The 10,740-nt window shown below is 47.9% G+C and overlaps 1 pseudogene; it reads left to right on the plus strand.

Moving 5' to 3' along the window:
• The first annotated feature begins 4,127 nt into the window (after nucleotides 1–4,127).
• On the plus strand, nucleotides 4,128–4,559 carry LOC109943395 (protein transport protein Sec61 subunit beta-like; annotated as a pseudogene).
• The last annotated feature ends 6,181 nt before the right edge of the window (nucleotides 4,560–10,740 follow it).

Genomic DNA, 10,740 nt, shown 5'->3' on the forward strand with positions numbered 1-10,740 from the left:
AACCAATTTGATACAGCAGACCAAAGGTTCAAGTGGCTGCAGAGATGGTGCAGGGAGTACTATGGTTGACTAGGAGATTATGTCATTTGAGAGTCTTTTAGTCTGTTGTGTGGACTTATGTCATTTGAGAGTCTTTTAGTCTGTTGTGTGGACTTATGTCATTTGAGAGTCTTTTAGTCTGTTGTGTGGACTTATGTCATTTGAGAGTATGTGTTGTTACTACTTCAGTTTTATGCCAAACTATTCTCTACTACTACTTATGTTTCTAATGTAGGCGCCCACAACACGGTTCTGCCGATCTCTCCCACGCACGCGCATGGAAGCAGGCAGGCCTTCCCCGCCGCCCCCGATCTCGCCCCTCGCGGATCTCGCGCTAGCCCCAGCCTGCCCTTCCACTCTTCCCCCGCCGCCCCGCCGCGGATCTTTCCCCCGCGGATCTCGCGCTAGCCACAACCACGCACCCTCCCACGCGCGATGGAAGCAGCCCGCCATGCCCCTCCCACCACAACCGCGCAGCACCGTCCCCCGCGCCATCCTAGGCACGGCGCCCCGCGCGGGGCCTCAACGAAGAGGGGCTCGGCGGAGGCCGTGGAGGGGAGCGACGAGAAGGAGATGAGCAGCGCGCGGGAGGAGGAGAAGGAGAGCGACGCGGAGATGAGGAGCGACGAGAGCATCCCTTCCCCACCGCCCCTCGTCCGCGTTGGCCGCCGCCGAGCCCATTTCAAACCCAAAGCCGAGGAAGCATACGTTCCCGTGGCCGCTGGGCTCGGTGGCTTCGAGAATCCTCGAATAGTCGAGGTAATCGGCCATGTCATCACCGGTGGCTTGCGAGTCGAGCAACGCGGTGGGCGGCCCCGCCCTGGCCGCGGCGGAGTCCGCCTAGGCGTCCCTGGCACGGCGTGCGGCGGCGTCCTCAGGGAAGTTGAGCTTGGAGCGGCGTCCTCCGGTGTCTGCTTGCCTGGCTCGTGCTCCTCGGCGTCGCCCCCACCCCATCCTTAGTGCCACAGTCTCCCGCTCACCCCCATGACGCGAATCTATGTGCCTCCCCTCCCCTATCGCCAGCTCTCCTCCACTTCCTTCCCCAGTCACCACCCATACCTCAGCCACCCCGGTAGTTGTGCCAGGGGCGAGGGTGGTGGAGGCAGCTAGACAACGGCGTGAGGGCGGTGTCATTCGGGTTCGTGGCCACTGCCATCCTCGAGCACTTCCTCCACCCCCTGGTCCACACGCTCGAGCATGCGCCGCCCCAGGGGATCCGCCACCGCCTCCCCTCTTCCTCAGCCGTGGCGGTGAGCATGGCGCCGGCCCAAGTGTAGATCTCGAGGCGGCGACGAAGCTTGAAGCCCACACGCCCCTCGAGGTATGGCTACGACATACTGTTCCCGCACGCTCTCCTCGCTGTCCATCCATGGCGCCAAGCTGAGGTATATATATTAAGAGGGGCCCAAAGTGATTTGTATTATTTAGCCCTACTTGTAATCCAATGCCCTCCATTAGTTTCTTCTAGCTCCTCCAATTTGTTGTGGATGCAAAACCTTCCCAAGTGGTCATGTTAGGCGCATTTGTCACTTTCAGAAATGTTTCGTTGGGGTCTAGAAATTAGCCAGTGAGAACCAAGCAGCCTTTTATCAGTTGAGTAAAGATGGTACCAAAAAATGTCCTGATCAAAACAATGCTCAAGAACCAGGTCGCTCGGCAGGTTAGTCATGCCCTTATCCTCCTCTCATAAATCGTGATCCGCATTTGTAACCATAATGGTGGACATGATAGAATTGTTCTATAGGATGCCCTGGCCATATAATCTCACTTTTGTGCCTTTTTTTGCCGATGGCAGAAGATAAGAATCACTCAGACCATGCCTTTTATTTTCTTGTACAACAGTTGGAATTGAGTTCGTATAATGTTTTTTTCTATAGTATGTTGTGGAACTATCATTTGTATTTAATAAAACAAAAACATAGGTATGTTCTATTCTTTGTTATGTTCTGGCTATTGAGTCTATGTAGGATCTTCCTGCTGCTATGGGAAAGAGAGGGGTGAAGCTTGGCAAGGCATCCTATCAAGAGCTGACAGGGGTAAAGAAGCCAAAGTTGGATGAGCAGGGCATGCTTCACTAGCCTGTTATTTTGCTCTACCCATATGGCATGCCGAGTAACTTCATTGAGGGTTTGGCTTATGAAGATACTCTCTCGCCCCACCCTCCTTAATTACATGATGCTTTTTTGATCGAGTTAAAATGTGTAGATGTTCAAGTACCTATACTGAATTTATTGTAATGGTATCCTTAACAAACATATTCTCAGAAACTTCTTCACCATTACACTGGAATGAGAACCACACTTACACTAGGGAGCTTGTCGAACGAACCTGGACGTCGGCCGAGTGCAAGGTGCAGGGTCAGCTCCGAGGGCAAGGCACCATGGCTCGCTGCACCGCTAAACGCAGCAGCAATGTAGGTAGAAGTTATTATATATGTATTATATGTTTTCTCCTTGATCGCTGTTTATGCTTGTCTCTTGAAGTAACATGTAGCACATGGAGAGCATGAATTAAATCAAGAGTTTAATTTGATGCAATTGCCAGGGAGGATTTTGATGTATCTAAGATACATGTAGATGTTTTTGTGGCTTAGTAGCTTGGCATTGCTTTGGTTTAATTTGTGATTGTGTATTAATTCTTTTGTACCTACTCTGAGCGGTGTGTACGAGGACGAGAGGGAGAACAGCGGATTCATCACCGCCAGGCGTCAGGTCAGGTGCGTGCGCATACATCCATCCACCGCCCTTCACCCGCTCTTCTTCTGCTGGCGGTTCCCTCCACCCACTCTTCTGCCAGTGGTTGCGAGGTTTGTTTTGGTTAGATCACTCTGTGTATTGTTCTTCTGTCTATTGGACATGTCTCGCCTCTTCAAATTCCATTCTGCATATCTCGCCTCTTCGAATTCCTGCGTTTAGGGTACATGTTTCGTCCAGATCTGACCCCTACATATGGTTGCTTTGTTTTACTTGTGCGCTGTTGATTCATGCTTATGCCGGTCCTGCAATTGTGCCTGAGCTCCAGAACATAGATCGGATACATTTAGGACCCGTAATGGATCGTGGCTAAATATGGGGTTAGTTGCTCTATGGAGCAAACCGGATGTGATCCATAGAACCAAATGAGTACTCTAGAAGCACCGGTCTGTCCATACATGTAATCCTGCTTCGACCCAGTGCTCCAATGGATCGGGTGGGTCTATTGTATGATGAGCTAGCGGTGTGGCGCTACATGCTCTGATCGAAGCCATCTGCCGGCCTGGGTCCATTGTTGATTGGAGGTAGCAATTTGCCCACATATTTGTCGTTATAGATTTCTAAGAGTTGTTGCCTTCCTGCAATACCTTGAGCAATTGTTTATACACATGCTTTATGGTTTTTAACCACACAAGTAGAACAATCGAATTGAGAATTGAACTGACGAATACATATTTTCTTGGCTATGTCGCAGTTCCATGGATTGTCAAAGCCTAACCAACAAGAACCTAATGCTGTGCAAGGCAGCAACCTTTGAACACAAGTCCACAAACTACAAAAAACAACAATGATTTGCCATTAGTGTAAGATCACAAACTGAAAAACAGAACACAACTAAGGTTCACCAACACATAATTCTTTTCTCATGAACACTAATATACTAACAAACATAGTTATTGCACTGCATTCATCAGTAACGAGACTATATTTTGCATAATTATTTTGGAGATAAATATTCGTCAGCCTAGAGAATGCAAGGGATCCTTGCAGTTCACATGCTGTCAACTGGCATCACAATCTTTAAAAGATATTTGAGATCCTCTACTTCTCACGGATGCAACTTACTGGGTTGCTCCTCATTCAATGCAAATTGGATCACCTTTCTTTTCTCCTCCTGCCAGTAAGCATACACATTTTATCATCACCGACGAATGCAGGATCTGTGTGACTTTGTAAGCATAAGAAAGCAAAATGATTGCTTTTTTGTTTCATCCTGAACGACCAACTGCATCAATGCTACATGCTGTAGGTATTTCTTAGCTATATTTCCAAAATATAGAATATCAAATATGTGATACTCACTATTGGCAGCCAACATCATGTTGTGTTCTCACAGTTGCAGTAGTGAATGCAAATATTGTAATCTGAACCCCTTTCACTGTCATGCAGAGTGTGTTAAGACAAGATGGTGGCGAATGGCGACGCACCTGCTAGAGGGAGTGTGGCGGCAGCTGCAAGCCTGCGCAAGCATAGGACCACAAGCGCTGCTGCTGCTGGCGGAGGTGGTGCCAGCTGATGCTCCAGTTCTATACCGATGAGGCTGCGGGTCGCAAAATGTCACCAAACACCGTTCTGATCATGGGCATTGGGTTCATAGCTGTTGTCGCTATGCTCCATGTTTTTGGGAAGCTGTACCGCACCTCCAACTAGGTTGGTACTACCATAACCAAGAAAACAGAGGCCACCAAGAGAGGAGCCTTATAGAGCCATTTCAATGGATAGCAAGTGACTATCAAAGAGGAACCTTGTAGAGCGATTTCAATGGATAGCAAGTGACTATCAGATTGTGAAGTGTTATAGAAGTTTATCTATACAACTTGCAATGCTGAGGGCTATGATAAATCTCTGCGAGTCTTGTTTATGCTTCATATTTTTTGCATGTGCTTGCATATGCTACTTTCTATTTATGTTGTTCTGATCTTGCCGTTCGATCCTTGTTGCTTACCTTTGGCAATCTGCCTAATGGGCAAACACTATTTCTCACTGATAGCCTTGCGCTTCCTGTTAGCAAAGTCGTTGTCACCTCTAGCAATCTTGACAACTCTCAGACTATTGCTAACTTTGTTCAATTCCATCATTAGAGATGGTAAAACACTATCATCCAACTCCCTCCCAATCTGCCTTCTATGTGCCATTTTCTCCATTATCATCTCTCTTAAGCCGTCAAATAGCTCATGAGGTAAGAGACCCCTCGGTGCCTTAATTTGGTTATTGAAACTCTCAGATGCATTTTTAGTTAGGTAGTCTCATTTGCTATGTTCATAGAAGCCACTTCTATACCAAATCCTAGAATGATTTCTGTCAAGCCATGTTATAGCTTCTGGGCTATTATCTGCCATCTTTTGTAGGCGCCACTTGAATACGTCCTTTGTTCAGGACCTGAGTACAGTAAGGGCTTGTTCGGTTAGCTCTCAATTCATATGGATTGAGTGGGATTGGATGGGTTTAAATCCCAAGCAAGTTAAACTTCTTCTTAAAATTTTCCAATCTCATCCAATCCATGGGTAACAGGATTAACCGAACAAGGGCTAAAATGGCCGAGCGAGATCCGTGTACTCTGTCTGCCTCGATATCGTACCCGGATGACATGCAACGCACGCTCTGATTAGGCGATCAGGCGCTGTGACGCGAAGGGTAAATATCAAAAGAACACTGGACTGGTGGATTAACGTGCACGGGCAGTTTTCCCTTAACGAAGTGGGCTAGGCTCAGTTGCCCAGGGGCAAGACCAGACGTGGCCCAGTTGCTGAGGGGAAATGGTGGGCCCATCTGTATCCATGTCACCGGAGCCCATTCTCTTCTTTTTGAAAATAGACAAACAGATAATTTTAAGAGCAAGTATAATCTTTACTATTCCTTAAGAGGCTAAGGAGGGCGTCCACCACCACACTCACCACGCGGCTCCGCCCTCCTCCCCCCGCTAATCACCACGCTGGCACGCCGCGCACGCGGCCCCATCTTCGTCCCCCACCCCCGCTAATCTCGCCGCGACATCGATGGCTCCGCCCTCGCCCTCCCCCTGTCCACGTTCGCTGTCTTGGGGGTCCTGCATCGTTGCGACGATAGTGGTCGGTGTCGCACTCGGCTGCCTATGCGCGTTTCTCTACCCCGCCGGCCTCTTCCCTCGTGCCCCCGACTCCGCCAGCCATTGGCCCCGCCAGGTACGATACCTGTGTTTCCACTTCTTTTGATCCCGTTCTGTTCGTTGGGGGAGGGCAGGAGATCTGAAGGTTTGGACGGGGATTAGTGAGTATTCCTTGTGGGCAGTGACGCAGTGTGGTTGGCTACCAATACCCATCCGTGTAAATAGAATTCCTGTTGGATGAATGAATGCAATAGTAGCAATAGATGAATCGTAGACAAACAAGTTGCGGGGAACGTGGACAATTTGTAGCTTCCTGGATTAGATCAAACGAGAACAACAAAAATTTGACGGATGCTGGAAGGCTTCAATGATACAGTGGTAAATTCTTTCTTATAAAAATGAGGTAGCCAATTAGATCAGAAGAGAATATGCTAGGTGTGCTTGTATATGACATAGGCTTAACAAACTTGATAAGCAAATCACTCAGAGAAACCAAGCGATTTAGCTTAGTAGCTACATCCCAAATAGTGACCATTCCTTTCTTTGAAGCTCAAAGGTTATCACTCTGTTGAAGAAACCACAAATATTGCAATCATTTTGCTCAACGAGGACCGACAGCCGCGCACCAGTCCGCTACCGCCACTCGCTACGAGGAAGCCTGGGCACGGAGAAGCATCGCGGTCGCCGCCCTGCTCCTCACGCTCGCCTACGTCAGGGGGCTGCTCATGTTCTTTCTTGACGAGAGGCTATCCGGCTGCTCTATGGGCGGGGCGGCGGTGGGAGGCCCATGCCCGGCAGTGACGATGGCCTCCTCCGTCCGTCCGTCGGCCCTCCCCAACCCCGAGGACGCGTTCCCTCACGTTCAACCTGTATCGTTGTACCGCAACGACCACTTTGTGTTTGAGCGTCTCTAGCTGGACATGCGCGACGGATTTGAGCATCGCGGGCTCACGACGAGAATATAACCACATGTTCTGCTTGCTCATCGATGTGTCTAATTCAAAAGGGAAAGTCCTACAATGGTTGGGCATTCCTTTCCTGAATATTGTGTTTCTAGGTCTGTTGCATGCACATCTCCCTGCTATCCATCTTCTCATAGCTCTAGCATTTGCCACTCTCCATGCATCCTCATGTGAAGTCACTCATTTGTCCCTATCGCGACTGTGTGAAGGTGGACAGATCTTCATTGCTGTTGTTGGCCTGCTACAACAGCACTTGGACAGGCGGATGGATCTTCACTACTACGAACACTGACTTCATCGATCGTGAGTTGAAAACTTGTGCTCTCACCGTGCCCGTCGCCATGGCCCTAAGCCCGTTGGAGGCTCACAATTTATGTTCCATGGCATCGCACGGGCATGTACCTAGTTACATAATATGTCTGCATTGTTATTGTGCTGATGCTAGTAGAATTAACAAGACTTGATGTTATTCACTTGTTTCTGTGAAGTATATTTTTCTCTTATAAACTTATTTGGTGTCTGTGTCACTGAAGGTTGCAGGAACTGGTCTGGTGCAACAAGCAGCCATGCTTCTAAGAATGAGAAACAAGAGGAGAAGATACATAGCATGTGCAACAGCTGTTATTGGTATGTTTCACTATGAGACTTACATGAACAAAGCCTCTTATAGAATTCCAGCTCAATCTAGCTATGCTTGGGTAATGCAAACACTAGGAAATAGAACTAGTTGCTATAACATGTTTAGGATGAGCAGGAACGTGTTTGATAAATTACATAGTGTGCTTGTTGAATCTTATGGGCTAACAAGCACTAGAAGAATGACATCAATAGAGGCATTAGGGCTATTTTTATGGATCTGTGGTGCTCCTCAATCACTTCGGCAGGCTGAAGATAGATTTTGTAGGTCACTAGAAACATGTAGCAGAAAATTTGACAAAGTTTTAAATAGTGTAAACAAACTAGCAGCAGACATCATTAGGCCACTAGATCCTGAGTTTACATGTGTTCATCCAAGGTTGCAATCACCTAGATTTAGCCCTTTCTTTGACAATTGCATTGGAGCCATTGATGGCACACATATCCCAGTTGTGGTTCCTATTACCAAAGTAGTTCAACATACTGGAAGACATGGGTACACTTCACAGAATGTCATGGTCGTTTGTGATTTTGATATGAGGTTTACTTTTGTTGTGGCTGGATGGCCAGGATTAGTTCATGACATGAGAGTTTTCAAAGATGCAATTGGAAAATATGGAGATAGGTTTCCACATCCTCGAGAAGGGAAATTCTATCTTGTGGACTCGGGGTATCCAAACCGTATTGGCTATCTTGCTCCATACAAAGGTACAAAATACCATCTTCCTGAATTTTGTCAAGGTCCAATGCCAAGAGGTAGAAAAGAAAATTTTAATTATGCACATTCTTCACTTAGAAATGTAATTGAAAGGTCATTTGGTGTCTTGAAAATTAAATGGATGACTCTATTAGATCTCCCTAGATATCCTATGGCAAAACAAAGTAGAATAATTATGGGGTGTATGGCACTTCACAATTTCATTAGGGAGAGTTTTTTTGGGAGATAAGGATTTTGAGTTGTGTGACCATGATGAGAATTATGTGCCTGAAGTTGGTGAGTCAATTACACAAGAACAAGTAGCAGGTTCAGTACAAGGAGAAGAAGATCGGAATATGAATCAATTTCGTGATTGGATAGCAGATGGCTTGTTCAATAGACTGTAATGATTATTGTGTGTAATAAATATTACAAAAATGTACTTCTTGCATTTGGACAAGTATTTTTGGACCGGTTGTGTGTAACATTTTCAACATATTATATTGTTTGCAGTGTTCAGTCTTTGTGTAGTGTTATGTTTGCAGTGTTCAATCTTTGTGTAAACGTACTGCCCAGTTTTTGTGTAGATTATAAAAACAGAGAAGGGGAGGTTAGCTCTTTGCAATTTTACCTAGAGTTTTTGTAGTTTTGGTCAGTTTAGTTTTTGTGATTGTCAGTTCTTGTACTCAAACGAACAAATAATCTAGTTTTTGTAGTTTTGGAACGAACATATAATCAAAGAATCTTTTAACGGGGAGATTATCTTGTACTGTTTAGTTTTTGTGTAGATTATAATGTTAGTTCGTCAGGTTTTGTAGTTTTGGTCCTCCAGCAAACATCCCAGGTGGGCTATCTGATCACTTGTCGAGAGGAGGTAATAGCCTATACTAGAACAGATCCTAGGTGGGCTATCTGAACAGGTCCTATTCGCTGAGCTAAACTATTACAGGTAAGGGCATTTCAGTCTTTGTGTAGTGCTCAGAATCTAATTAGTCTCTACAACCAAACAGAGTAGGGACTAAAGTTTAGTACAGGGATTAAAGTTTAGTCGAGGAACTAATGAAACCAAACAGGATTTTAATCTGATCCCTTCACGCCCCATACAAATCCGAGGAGAATCTCAGTGGACGACAGCTCACATGTGGATCCGACGGCGACGCAAAATAGACGTATCAGCTGCGGCGTCACGGTCACACACTCACACGGCGGGGGCCGGCCGCAACAAGCCAACAGCAACCGGTGATCTGGTGCCGAGATTAGCTGTCCCATCCGCCGAACGGATAAGCTAATAATTTCCAAACATTATCTCGTTTGCTCCCACTCTAAAAATTAATGCAATTTTTCTTTTTGGACAGATTAATCCATGATCAAATAAATAAAAACTACTGTATAATATTTATAATGCATAGCAGAAAGTATCATTAGCTTAACCACAAAAAATATATATTTAATAAATCTATTTGGAAATATACATGTGTATTTGTATAAACGTAGACAAATTTATGATAGGCTAGTTCCTTGAAAAAATAGGGTTTTCTAAGTTTTATGAGAGATTTTATGACATTAATTAGTATGTGTTGGTGTTTCGAAACCCGGGGGTTCCTGGACCGACGAGTAAATTGTCGCCGCGTGCCCCAGCCCATATGGGTCGGCGCGAGACGGAGCGGGAAGGGGGGAGGCAGCCGGAGGGAGACGGGCGTGAGAGGTGGAATCCCGCGGCCTTCGTGTTTGTCCCGCGCCTAGGTCGGGTGCGCTTGCAGTAGGGGGTTACAAGCGTCCACGCGGGAGGGAGCGAGCGGCCTCACGCGAGCGCCGTCCCGTCCTTCCCCACGCGGCCAACCCTCTGTAAGAGGGCCCTAGTCCTTCCTTTTATAGGCGCAAGAAGAGGATTCAGGTGTACAATGGGGGGTGTAGCAGTGTGCTAACGTGTCTAGCGGAGGAGAGCTAGCGCCCTAAGTACATGCCATCGTGGCAGCCGGAGAGGTTTTGGCACCCGGTTCGTGTGGTGTCGTGGCCGTCGGAGGAGCGCTGGAGCCTGGCGGAAGGACAGCTGTCGGGGCTGTCGAGTCCTTGCTGACGTCCTCTTGCTTCCGTAAGGGGGCTGAGAGCCGCCGTCGTCATAGAGAGTGCGGGGCGCCATCATTACTTGTCTGGCGGAGCGAGCCAGATGGGACGCCGGTCTTGTTCCCCGTAGCCTGAGTCAGCTTGGGGTAGGGTGATGATGGCGCCTCCTGTTGACGTGGTCGGTCCGTGCCCTGGGTTGGGCGATGTGGAGGCTCCTCCGAGGTCGAGGTCGAGTCTGTCTTCCGAGGCCGAGATCGAGTCCGAGCCCCCGGGTCGGGCGAGGCGGAGACCGTCGGCTGAGACCAGGGCTGAGTCCGAGCCCTGGGTCGGGCGAAGCGGAGTTCGTCGTCTTCCGGGGCTGAGCCCGAGTCCGAGCCCTGGGGTCGGGCGAAGCGGAGTTCGTCGTCTTCCGGGGCTGAGCCCGAGTCCGAGCCCTGGGGTCGGGCGGAGCGGAGTTCGTCGTCTTCCGGGGCTGAGCCCGAGTCCGAGCCCTGGGGTCGGGCG

Source organism: Zea mays, chromosome 5 (genome assembly GCF_902167145.1).
Source record: "Zea mays cultivar B73 chromosome 5, Zm-B73-REFERENCE-NAM-5.0, whole genome shotgun sequence".
In the NCBI taxonomy this organism is placed as follows: domain Eukaryota; kingdom Viridiplantae; phylum Streptophyta; class Magnoliopsida; order Poales; family Poaceae; genus Zea; species Zea mays.